The sequence below is a fragment of the Polypterus senegalus genome, chromosome 2 (assembly GCF_016835505.1).
Source record: "Polypterus senegalus isolate Bchr_013 chromosome 2, ASM1683550v1, whole genome shotgun sequence".
Classification (NCBI taxonomy): domain Eukaryota; kingdom Metazoa; phylum Chordata; class Cladistia; order Polypteriformes; family Polypteridae; genus Polypterus; species Polypterus senegalus.
The window spans coordinates 289949157-289961820 of NC_053155.1; the positions used below are offsets into that span (position 1 = coordinate 289949157).

The following is a 12664-nucleotide window of genomic DNA, read 5'->3' on the forward strand; positions in this document are numbered from 1 at the left end:
AAAATTATATATCGAGCACATCTGTCTTGACTAAAACTTTCCAAAATGTTTCCAGGGCATGATCCAACCTGCGAACGGTGCAACCAAGCCCCAGCCTCACTGGGTCACATGTTCTGGGCCTGCACCAAATGAACATTATTCTGGACAAAAAATTTTAATTACCTTTCAGACAGCCTTGGACTCTCAATCCCTCCTAACCCATGAACGGCTGTGTTTGGGATTCTTCCAGAAGGTCTTAAAATGGAGAAGGACAAACAAATTGTGATTGCATTCACTACACTGTTGGCACGCAGACTCATTCTGATAAACTGGAAGAACCCAAACTCTCCTCTTTTAAGTCAGTGGGAAACCGATGTGTTATATTATTTGAAATTGGAAAAAATCAAATACTCAGAGGATCTGTACAGACTTTTTTCAAAACATGGCAGGATCTAATCAGTAATATTTTAAAATAAGTTCATAAAGCACAGAGAATTTATTAATTTAGGTATGTTTACAAGCCTTAAATTTTACGCGTTTGGCTTGCTCTCTCTCTCTCTCAGGGGTGGGGATCGATCTGTTCTTAACTCAGTTCTTCTTTTTGTAAAAACTTGATTGCTTTGTATGGATTGTAATAAAATGAATAAAAATTTAAAAAAAATAAAAAAAGACAAATGCACTTCGATTGTGACATTATGAGAAAAAAAATCCTCTTCCAATTCCACATCCAGCCCATACCCTCCCCCAAACAATTTTTTTTAAATCCCTTCTTTAGTCGATATAAATTGGAAGGCTAACTAGATCACAGCCGGAGTTTTGCAGTAGCACGTGTGTTTGATCGTGCGTGCAGGATGACCAGTGTGTTAGAAGAAAAGAGATCTCAGACTGGCCGTCCTGTATGTCAATCAAGTGACAAATGCCATAAGGAGGATATATGATAGACTAACGTTTTGAATGCAATTCGATCTACCTGCGCTACCTTTGCCATCTACTGGTCGATAGCGATCAACGCATTGTGCACCCCTGAACTAGATACATGTACTACTTTGACAGCATGAACTGCTTGTAGATAAGGTTAGTCTTTTATTGGTGTCAACATATTGCAGTACAGTAGTTTTATTAAAAATAAGTACTGGGAGCAGCCTACCTGATTTCCAGCCCTCACAACTTCTTTCTATGATCCCTTGTTCTTTTCTGATGCTATAACTCATGTCATTACTTTCCAAATTTGACATCTATAATTGTTTAAGAAATTATTTCATAGCTTTCATTCTTATTGCATACTAGCTGTCCCCAACAGCTCTGCCCACGTAGTAGTGAAGCAGGACAAACTTTAAAAATCAATTAAAAAATGTAATACTTTGTATTTAGAAGAATTTATATTGATAGCTTTCTATACAAGGGCCTCTTGATATATGATAGTTTTGGTTTTGCTACCACAAGCAAGTGATCTCTTTGTCAAAAATGTAAAAAGTTGGCAAGGTATCTCGGGCCAAGTGGAAGGTAGGTACACTCCAACATCAAACGTTGCCACTGTATCTGATCGCGTTCAGCTCTGATGGGATAGCATCCCCTGCGTGGGGAGAAGAGCACATAGCTATGATATCTCTGCCAAGGAGTAGGTACCCTCTAAAACATACGTCGCCGTGATCTGTCTCTCAAAAACATCAAACTTTACTCTTTAACAATCTCTAGATGATAACTGCTTGTTCAGCAGACAGTATCGCTAGCTAAGTAGAGGCAAGGTACGCTCCAACACGTTTCGAGAGGTAGAGCGACTTGAACAGAGGCTGGCATGTGAGTGACGATGCCCCTGCCTCGGCCCACAACTTGTCTCTTGGATTCGAGGAAATAAATAATATATATATATATAGAGAGAGAGAGAGAGAGAGAGCGCAATATTGGACAAGAAAAGGAAATGACTGCTACTCAATTGGTGACTTATGGTATATTTTTTAAAAACTAATAGTTTTGCAGAATTATTTGCCACAGATTCTTGGTTGTTTGTTTCAGGTTGATCATTTAAACCATTTATTTGAAGTGGAGGGAGGCATGTTCACTTCTAAAGATTTCACACTGTTTGAAGGACAGTCTCCCTAGTGCTATTTTATTATGTTCTCCTTGGTGTTCATGTAGGATCTAAACAAATGCACTGGTTTCCTCACACATGATAAAAACATGTAAGATCCACAGAGGAAGGACAGGCATCCTGGCTGGGATGGATGATGATTTTTTGCCTGGCCAGGAGGACATAATGGATGGACTGGGCGAACATGCATACCAGGTGCAGTTAATTCCCCCACCTGGCAAATGTGAGTAGTTAGGGCTTGTCCCTGTTAGTATACCCGCAGGGTGGCATGGGAATTGGAGTCTGTAAATGTAGCCAGGTCCTTGGGTGCTAACAGAGGGCGTTGTTAGGGCAGAACTGGCCTGGTTTCTGCATGATCCGGAAATACTCTGGATGACCGGGGCATGATATTGGAAACAGTTGCCAGGTCTAGTTCAAAAGAAGCCGACAGCTTCACCTTGGGGAGTTAGAATTGAGTGGCAGTGGGCGACACTCAACTGGATGTAGTAGGAGAGAATCTTAGATTATGTTTGTGTATTTTGGCTGGTGCCCAATTGGGAAAGTGCTGGTTGAAAACAAAATCCTTTTATTTGAGCTGAGAATTGTGTCTCTGGTTTGGGGCTCAGTGGCAACCCCTTGTGGTTACAATGTCCTTTTATTTAATTGGGCAGTCAGCATTTGCCTGGTGTTAGTGAGTGTGCTGTGTAATGAATTTACATCCCACTTTGGCCTGATTCTTTTCTACTCAAGCTCCAGCACATTATAGGAGAAAAACAGCCATCGAAAATAGAGTGGTACTTAGTAGTGTTATGGTTAATGTTTCAAATAAATCTCTTGTCAATCATCTTCATCCAACTTTTAGTATTAAACTGTCCCAGCGAGCATTTTGCAGGGGGCTTGTGAGTGAAGCCTTCAGAAAAGTGGCACACCTGAAATGGAAAAAAGCAAGTCCAGAAGATGGGGGGAGGCATTAATAAGAGTTAAATACCCTGAAACAAGTTACAGAGGACTAGCTGAAACAATGTAAATCAAAATAAAGAGAAAAAATGAGCTCCAGTTTTAATGGGCAGTGCAGCATGCTTTGTAAATGAGAACATTATATAACATTTACTTGAGGAATGAATGACCTTCTGGAATATTAATGCAATCCTAGCAATGCAAATACATGGATCCAATTAGCCACTTGACAGGCTACTGCTGAAAGTTCCTTCAAATTCCTGAGTGTCTGTTATCTGCCGCCGTACATAATCTGCTCTTTAGCTGTCCTGCTAGAAGTTTTTCAGAAAAGAAGGGTTCCATGTTCACGGTTAAGATTTATCTTTACTAGCATGATACTTTAATACTCTGATTTCATAATTATCTGGATTGCTTCTCTAAATGTCAGTTATTTAATTGTTTTAGGTATGTTTTACACATTCTCATACTTGCTTAATTAAATTCAGTAGAGGCTTCCAATTGTTTTCTACCTCCAAAAAGGAGGTGCAGTCCTCCAAACCACCATCCACACCAGAATCTCGCCTAGGACTGGCTCCCAACACTTCACTATGCCCAAAAATGGGAGAAATACTTTAAAATAGGTAAAGATCAAAGTGTCCATGAAAAGGAAAGATGGATAAACATAAAAAAAAAAATCTGACATAAAAATAAAACAAAATTCCTTTAATATTTTATTGAGATGAATGAGTAATTGCACAGAACCCCAGCACAGTGTCACAATCACTGCACTGGGAGCATTGGGATCCGCATTCAGACCACAGGGTAAGCCTCACCGACACCAAATCCAGCAGCGACCAAAGCTTTTCCTAGATGGTCTCTCATCTAAGTACTGAGCGGTTCCAAACATGCTTCAGGTGGATGATCCCTTCTGAAGTGCATGTGGAATGGCTACTCGGTTTCTATAGCATACACGCTTGCTGGAGTTTTTGTTTTCCTCTTCTCTGTGACTGTCTGACCTTTTTACCATTTATTTGTTTTTGAAATTTTAATTTGCTATTTGTGAAGTACTTTGAGCTTCAGAGCAGTTCTTGAAAAAGCCCAGAGAAGAGCTACTAGGCTGATTCTACGGCTACAGAGGATGAGCTATATGGAAAGATCAAAAGAGATTAAGAGGTGACATTAAAATAAAAGGAGATTAACAGGTGACATGATTGAAGTTTTTTTTAATTATAAAATGAATTAGTACAGTCGTTCCAGACAGTTGCTTTAAAATGAATTCAACCAGAGCACGGGGAGATAGTTAGTTAGAAACATCTTTAGGGTAAGTTTCATCCAAATGTTAGGGAGTTTTTCTTCACACAGAGAAACGTAGACACATGGAATAAGTGAGCAACTGGTGTGGGAGTCAGTAGGACTTTAGGGACCTTCAAAACATGACTTGATGTTATTTTAGAAGAATTGGACTTGTGAGCTTTGTTGGCCTGAATGGCCTGTTCTTGTCTAAATGTTTCCAATGTTCTATTGCTCTAATGTAACTCTTCGTGAAATTTTTCTTAGTCCTCCAGTTGAACCCCAAAAAACAGCCTTCCCTAAAGTTGTTTATGCATTGTAGTTACATATTCTAATTACTTAAGATAAATATTACAGAAAACTTTAGTGCTGTTACTCTGTTAGTAACTGAGATGGGAGGATGTCTGGGGTTGATTTTTAACACCCTTTCAATAGTTAAAGATTTTAATTACCAGAAACAAACTTGTGTTCCTATAAGGCTGTGTTAGGACCAGGTGCTCTAAATCTTTACAGGAATCAGGCACAGAATTTGATCGTGAAGTGGATTCAGGATGGAATTTAGGAATAAATTCTTCATTCAAAAGCTAGTTGGTTCAAAGACTGTTTAAAATGACATGAATGCAGATTGAAAAGAACTGAAGCCCAGAGTTGAGTCCCACTGCTTGTAGTGCTCCTGCACAATTCACCATTCCCCTACAACTGTTAGGCAGGTTAGAAAATGGATGAATAATAATAAAAAAATGGATATATGCTGGCATTGTTGGTTTAGAAAATTTCATATTATTAGATAATCTTGTTGCGAACAAAGTAAGGTCACCACCATAGTGATCTATGGAAAGCAATATCAGGTGTGAAAAAATCAAGAGAATGGAACTGTACTTGAGTGGTCACCCTGCAGTCAGAACTGATATATTCAAGACTCGTGGCAGCTGAATTAAAATAAAACAGAGTAAAGATTTACTTGAAGACTTTGTTAGCAGTAGTGCACATACTGTATTTAAAAAAAATATGTGAGAGGTTTTGATATTGGTAGCCTGCTGAAGGTTGTTTTAAACGGCACTACACTGTACAAACATTATTAGAAAACATCTAAACAATAATTTTTTTTTTACATATTTGACATTCTTTCATTTTTCAGGGACTGATTAATGGAAATCTAAAGTAACTAATGCTTTAGTGTGCTTAGTCACTAATTACTAATACATTTTGATCCACAGAGAAAATATTGGCCTGAACAGACCTTAGCAGCTGTGCATCTGACTGAAATTCAAGATGTTTTAGGTGAATGAAGCTTGAGGAACATATGGTACAGTTATGATATAAAATAAGCCATTCTTTTTTGTGAATTATTTCCATTTAACACAAAATATTCACACACAGGGTTGTTTTTTTTTTTTTTTTTGTGTAAATATTTCGCAAATCACAAAGCGTTTTTCCAGTTGGGGCACCAACCAGACTACCCTAATTAATTCACAAACGTCTAGCCCCAGAAATAAACAAAATGTCAAAAGAAAGTAACTAAATCCTGAGTTAATAAAGCAAATTATGGCCGTCTGGGCAATTGTCACTGTTCAAGAGGATACAGGGTCTCGTCAGTGGGTGCTACGTCTCTGTTGGCGGAGTGAGCCATCATCTTCTGGTGACCACCCATTTTTTTATTGCATCTAGACTGGAAGAGGCAGGGCCTCCTCTTGGGACTGTGTGTGAAAAAGAAGACAGCATCCCCTCTCGCTGTGGAGTGGTAATGTTTACTTTGACAGAACCTGTAACATGATTCCCAGGCCGACATATGTGACATTCTCCTGTTTTTCATGCTTTACTCCTATTTTGAAATATGTAGATAATTTTCATTTGTTTCTACAGTATATAAAATACAATTTTAATTTAACACTTGAATTCCTGAAGCTCACGAAAAAAAAAGAAGCCTTTGATTTCAGTCTGTAACAGCCGGTGTAAAGTTTGGGCACAAACTGCTCTTGTGAAAAGAATGGAAATAAATGCCGTCAACTCAAAGAGGGAGAGGCAAGTTCGTTGTACCACGTGAATGTCACTGAGAGAATAAAACTGAATAATTAAAGAACAAGCACTGACTTTTACAAGTAAAATTTACACCGGGTGTTGCAGACTCAAATCAAATGTACGTTTTTATTATATTGTAGAAATAATAATAATAATAGCAGCTCACCACTAAAAACACAGAGCGCCCGGTCTCAAACCCGGAACTTTAGGGTTATAATGCAGCATTTCTTACCTCTACACTATTCAAGTATACGTGTAAACTCCCTGTCAATTGATATTTGAGCTTGAGTTTTTAACTCATTGACTGCCATATGTAATTCAAATCCTTTTTTTTTCCTTTGGTTATATCTTGAATAAAAGTGTGCGTGTTTATTTGATATTTGGACTAAAGTCTTCATATATTTTACACTTCACTTCATTATTAGTATAACATAGAAAAAGTCTTTGCTTTAGGTATGTGTTCAGCATTTTTTGCATTTCCTTTTATCCTACACTTACCCACTTACCCAGATCTTTGTAGACACGGAACATGAAATTCATCTATTCCAAATAATAATATGCTGTATTGTACTAGCCATGTGTGCCCAACTACATTGTCTGTGAAGGGCTCCCTGTTTAAACGCGGCTGCCAGTCGTGAACTGGGCCCTTCGTCGCACAGCATTATGATTTTTTATAAGGGAAACAAAATTACAAAAGAAAACCCTTGGACATTGATTCGATAGGGACGGCCTACTCGGAATCACTGTCCGAATCGTAATTATGTGGTGGTGTAGGAGCATTTCTGCTTCTGTCCGTTCACAGTCCGTCTTGTTTTCACGACGCTGTCGTTTCCTCTCACAATCTCTTCTCAACTTTTCTCCAATCTCGCAGGTTGCTTTGTGGCAATCCAAAGAGTAAGGCAATATACACGGAGCAATGGTTATAAAAGGGGGACACATAGGTATTCAGGCTCTTTAAAGCATAAATAGGGATCACTTCACTGACATGATGATGTGAGCAAGCCACAGTACAACTGTGAGGCGCGCAGCACTCGCCGGCTACAACATAACAATAATTATTTCCGGAATGTGCTGTTACATTGTCATTCATTTTACCCACTGTCTTTCTTTCATTCATATGTTACGTAGGCACGTACCTTTTGTCTTCGGCAATCTCTTTCTCTAACCAGGCCTCAGGAGCTAACCAGCATAACATTGTCCACCACCCCTTTCGTTATTCTGGCACATTGTTGACATCCGTGAGTAACAACAACGTACTAAACTGGAAGGTGGTCTACGCACGCATGGAATTCGCGAACAAACAAAGATCAAGATCTAAATGAATATCTCTTTAGTTAATTTAAAGCACAACAATTTGTTTAGTTTGAATGTCTGTGTTTTGAGGTGTGACTGAAGTACTACAATCTTCAGTAGTATAAGCCTAGAGGAGATTCTTAATGCAATGCCTATGTTTTAGCTGTCTCTGTACTGCCATCTAGTGCTTCTTCTTCTAATTCATTCGTGGACAAACAAAGATCAAGATCCAAATGAAGATTATATATAGAGATTATTTACCCTGTACAACTCCAGGCACCCCACATGCAGATAAGAAGCCTTGGCTTGAGCTGGGAGACCTTTTTCACCGTGAGCTGAGCTCTGTCAAACCCAGGGATGAGACAGCAGGTTGCTTGCACTGAGCGACTCATTTACAAAACAAAAGACGCTGATGATAGAGGTATGAAGGGAATTAAGTTGGGCCAAGATTAAGAGTTTTTTGTAGGCTTCAGGAATTCTAGTGTTAAATACATATAATGCCGTTGATGTACTACTTGCTACATCAATAGAGAGACATTGAACTGTCCGTTTGGCCTTAACAATACATTTCAGATCCACTTTAAAATGAAAGGTACTTCCAGACCAGCTAGGCTTTTAAAATGTTTGTCAGTGTAAATAAAAAAAATGACATTACTCGATGATAATCTACTTTAAAAATTTTGTATGCCAAATTTCAAATCACGTATGTTGTTCTTTTTCTACAATGAACTCAAAAAGGAACCTGTGAAGCATGCCTAATCTCCAGCCCGGCTTCTCTCCTTATTCCTTAGATACGCCAGTAGATTCATCTCTACTAGCGCATTCAGGTGATTTAGCTAACAATTTCTAAAGATCTCAGGGGAAGGGCTTACTTAAATATCTTTATTTTTATAATTTCTGCTTTATAATACAAAGTTAAAGTAGAGGAAACAAATTAATTCTGTAATGAAGTCCATGCCAATTGAATTGCAGAGTTCCTAAAATGAGAAATTGAGGTATGCAAGCCAGTAAGTGTAATATGCTCATGAATGTCCTGGAAGTGATCCAGTTTTTGACATTCCCCAGATCATAGATGATGTCTGTTCTGAATTTAAGACCACACAGGACCATGGATCACCAAGCATGAAATAGTTAGGGACAGTTGGCCTACAGCTTTTGGGAGGATCGTTGTGTGCCAGGTCTGATGCAAACTTAAAAAAGTAAGAAGAGGTGAAAAATAATACAGGTTGGTTAAGGAGACCAGAAACCATCAGTTGACAGCTTTGGTGAGAATTATTGTGCTATACCCAGCCACGTTTAGGAAGGACAGGATGTTTTTGTTTTCTAATTATTTTTAATATTTAATTCCGACACCTTTCATGCTTATTTTTCTGATTCAATCTGCATTAATATCCCCATATCTTTTTGAACTCTGGGGTCTCTGTGTTCACATCAGTCTTTGAATGGGGCAGTACAGTTCTGATTCATTACAGCTTTCCACTTTGCCATTTCCTGATGTGGTACAGATTGCTTAACTTGTCACTCCTGTTAAAACATTTGTATTTTAAGTAAATTGCAACAGTTATACATCCATTAATATATTTTTGAAATCTTCTTATTGTAGTTCAGAGCCACGGCATGTTGTCTTGCCAGTCGCATAGACTTTCAAGTGACATAAAGTCATCTGCTTGACCTGTGGCCAAGACTCCAATATATAGGAACCTGTACTGCCACTTAGTTTGGGCTACTGACTATTTTTGTCTGATTGTTACTTGTTTGCTCTGATACCTGTTATAGATCTAAATTTGATGAGACAATTGCAGCAGACTGACTATAGTGTACTAATAGGAGCTCAATCTGTGTGTTGTTAGCACGCAGCTGTGCACTAAAACTGTGTTCTGTTAATCTAAATCTGAGGGAATTTTGACTTTGTCTGAAGGTCCTTATTAAACCTGTTCTCTTTTGCAATGGACTGCATGCAGCAAGAGCTGCTGCTTGCTTGAGGTTACATGAGTAGTGGAGTTACCTAAACACCATGTGGTTGAACCATTTTAAAACTATATTTGGAGTAGCCCTACATTGCGTTGGAAGGCTTCCAAATATAGTGGACGTAGATTAGATTTAAATTAGATAAGATTAACTTTATTAATGCCATAGGGAAATTCACATGCATACAGCAACAGAAACATGAAAACAAGGATACAGACTTGCAGGCCAAATAATATGATAGATATTGTGTAGAAATTAGAGTATGTTGGAAGGAAATATTGAATTACCTGATAGCAGCAGGCAGTATAGAACCCCAGAGGCGCTTTTTAGTACACAATGGTGGAATGAGCCTATGGTTAATAGTGCTCCCAGAGAGGGGATGGAAGGGATTTTCCATGATGGCATTCAATTTTCCCACTATCCTCTTTCCCATAATATAATATAATCTTCTTATATAATACGCTACCATTGCTGTCCGTTTGTCTGTCCAGGATTTTAAGTCCCCTGTAGCTCGCAAACCATTTGACCTATTGACCTGAAATTTGGTACACATATACTACGTGACCTCTACTGCCCACTTTCACGGTGGTGATTTTTATTACTCTTTTTATTTTTATTTTATTGTGCGGCACATGCATATGGGCACCGTTCTCATTCCCACCATCTTTGCTGTCACTTCCCCTACCTCTTCATATCTTAAAACATTCTTGAGGCAGATTGAAGACTTAAGTGCCAGTTTAAGTAAAACTGTAAGAAAAAACGTACTAAATAATTGCAGTGCAAACACTGAATTAATCAGTTTTAATGCGAAAAGATGCCGACGGAAGAAGAGAAGAAGCGGGCCGCTAGGATGGCATAAAGAGCTACTCAGGAAGTAGCAAGCACATCAGCCTTTGAGCAAACAAATGTTCGTGCAGTATGCCGTTACTGGTATGGTATAATATAACTAGTAGTGGCACACTGCACGTTCACTTGACTTGAGCATTCCTAGTTTTCAGAGTCTTTTTCTGTACGTTTAGCAATCGTTTGCTCAGAGGTTGATGTGCTTGCTGCTTCCTGAGCAACTCTTGTTTTCTCCATAATAGCGGCCCGCTTCTTCTCTTCTTTTGTCGGCATCTCTTCTCATTGTAACTGATTAAGGTAGTGTTTATGTTGCAGTTACTTAGTACAATTTCTTTAATTTTTCACTTAAGCGCCATGATTTAAGATATGAAGAGGTAGGGGAAGTGACGGCGAAGGGATGAGAATGGCACCCGTACACGTGTGCCGCACGGCTGCCCTGCTGTCTGCTGTCGAGAGTTGATTCTACAATAAAACAAAAAAAAATAAAAAGAGGAATAACCTTGGATGTCAATCATCACCCTGAAAGTGAATAGCAGAGGTCACCTAGTATATGTGCACCAAATTTCAGGTCAATAGTTCAAACGGTGTGCGAGCTACAAGTGGTTTAATATCCTGGACAGCCACGGTAGCTTAATATATACAAAGATATATATCAGCACTACATACTTGACCATTATTATCATAGTAATAATGAACTAAATTTACCTTTCTTTCCACATTTATTAATAATGATTTTTATTAATATTTGTATATTAAAAAAAGTTTAGTTAATTAAGAGTGAATTTTAATATCAGTCTTTTGTAATAGAAATTAAATGTTCAGAAGGTCTGGGGAATAATATTTTTTTCTCAGGTTATTTCAGAAGTTTAGCTTCCAAATCTTTAAATTAAGCTCTTAACTTTATTTATCATTAGTTAATGTCTATTGTAACAATGATGAGTTTACTAGTTCACTCAGTATCTCATTAAACAAAGATATAAAAGCCACAACAATACAGTAGTATTCTATGTAGTATTCCATGCAGCTGCAGGTTGTGTTTGTTTCATAATGTATTGTAATTTTGCTTGGTATACTTATTTGTTCAGGAAAAAATGAAACAAAGTAATCAGTATACAGGTAGTCCCCAGTTTACAGACATCCGACCTACGACTTACAAACGGGGCCGCAGGTGCGATGCATGCGCCTCATTAACTGCCGCTCCGTCATCTTTGGCCTGGGGACACTGCAAGCTCTGGCTGGACGGAGGCTGTAGGGGGCGATTTCGCTGCTCACGCAGTGTAGTGTCCCTCAGGCGGCTCTTGGTGGCAAGCGGTTTCACTGCCCACCCAGCACACACGGCTGCCCCGTTTGTTCTCAGTGGGCGGCTGGTAATGCTGCAAGCGGTGACCCGGTTGTGGCTGAACGGAGGCCATTGAGGGTGAACAGGGCAGTGGGGGTAGCATTGTAGTGTGCATCGAATGGCTGCCTATTGAATGGGGGCGATTCACTACCCGCCTTTGGCTGCACCGTGTTCGTTCTCGGTGGGCGGACGTTGCAGGCAGCATACTGTAGTGAAGGTGTTTGTGAGGTGGGCTGGTGATGAACCGCCCGTCGATACCCCCATTTATTCTCAATAGCAAGCCTGCTTGTACTGTTCTGCACATAGCAGGAAGTTCTCTCTTGTCATTACATCAGACGTGTTGATGACGGGTGCCTTCCTGCTGTGATAGCGTGTACAGTGCTGTGCAGAAGAACTCGTCTTAATCTTTTGTCTTCACCCTTCAACAGTGTCTCTGAAACTCAAATCTGATGCAAGTGCTGGTGATACAGTAAAGAAGAGAAAAAACATAATCATTGAAAATAAAGTAGAAATAATAAAAAGGTCAGAGAGAGGTGAAACTCCATCATTCATTGGCAGAGCACTTGGTTACAGTTAGTCAACAATAGCATTTATTAAATTTATGTACCTTTTCCGACTTGCATACAAATTCAACTTCAAACCTACAGTCCCTATCTCGTACGTAACCCGGGGACTGCCTGTATATGAATGTGTTATAGTTTGCTTACCAGGTTCATTTAGGAGCTCTGATGCATAGCTCACTAAACAATAACAGCCCACGCCCTTACAGCCGGACTAACCACAAGCTCAGAAATCTTCACCCCTGCCCATCACATTTTGTAGCTGAAGTTGGATCAGGGCTGGAGATGGTAGCCTGGTACTTTCTGGAGACTATTTGCCAGACTAGCTTGTTGTTGTTGTGTTTTTTTTGTTAAATTTTGTCTATTGTA

The 12664-nt window shown here is 39.1% G+C and overlaps 1 protein-coding gene across 10 annotated transcripts in view; it reads left to right on the forward strand.

Annotated features, from left to right (window-relative positions):
• The window catches only part of LOC120523983 (protein furry homolog), a 468780-nt gene that overhangs the window by 225655 nt on the left and 230461 nt on the right, over positions 1-12664 (forward strand). The window lies entirely within an intron of this gene.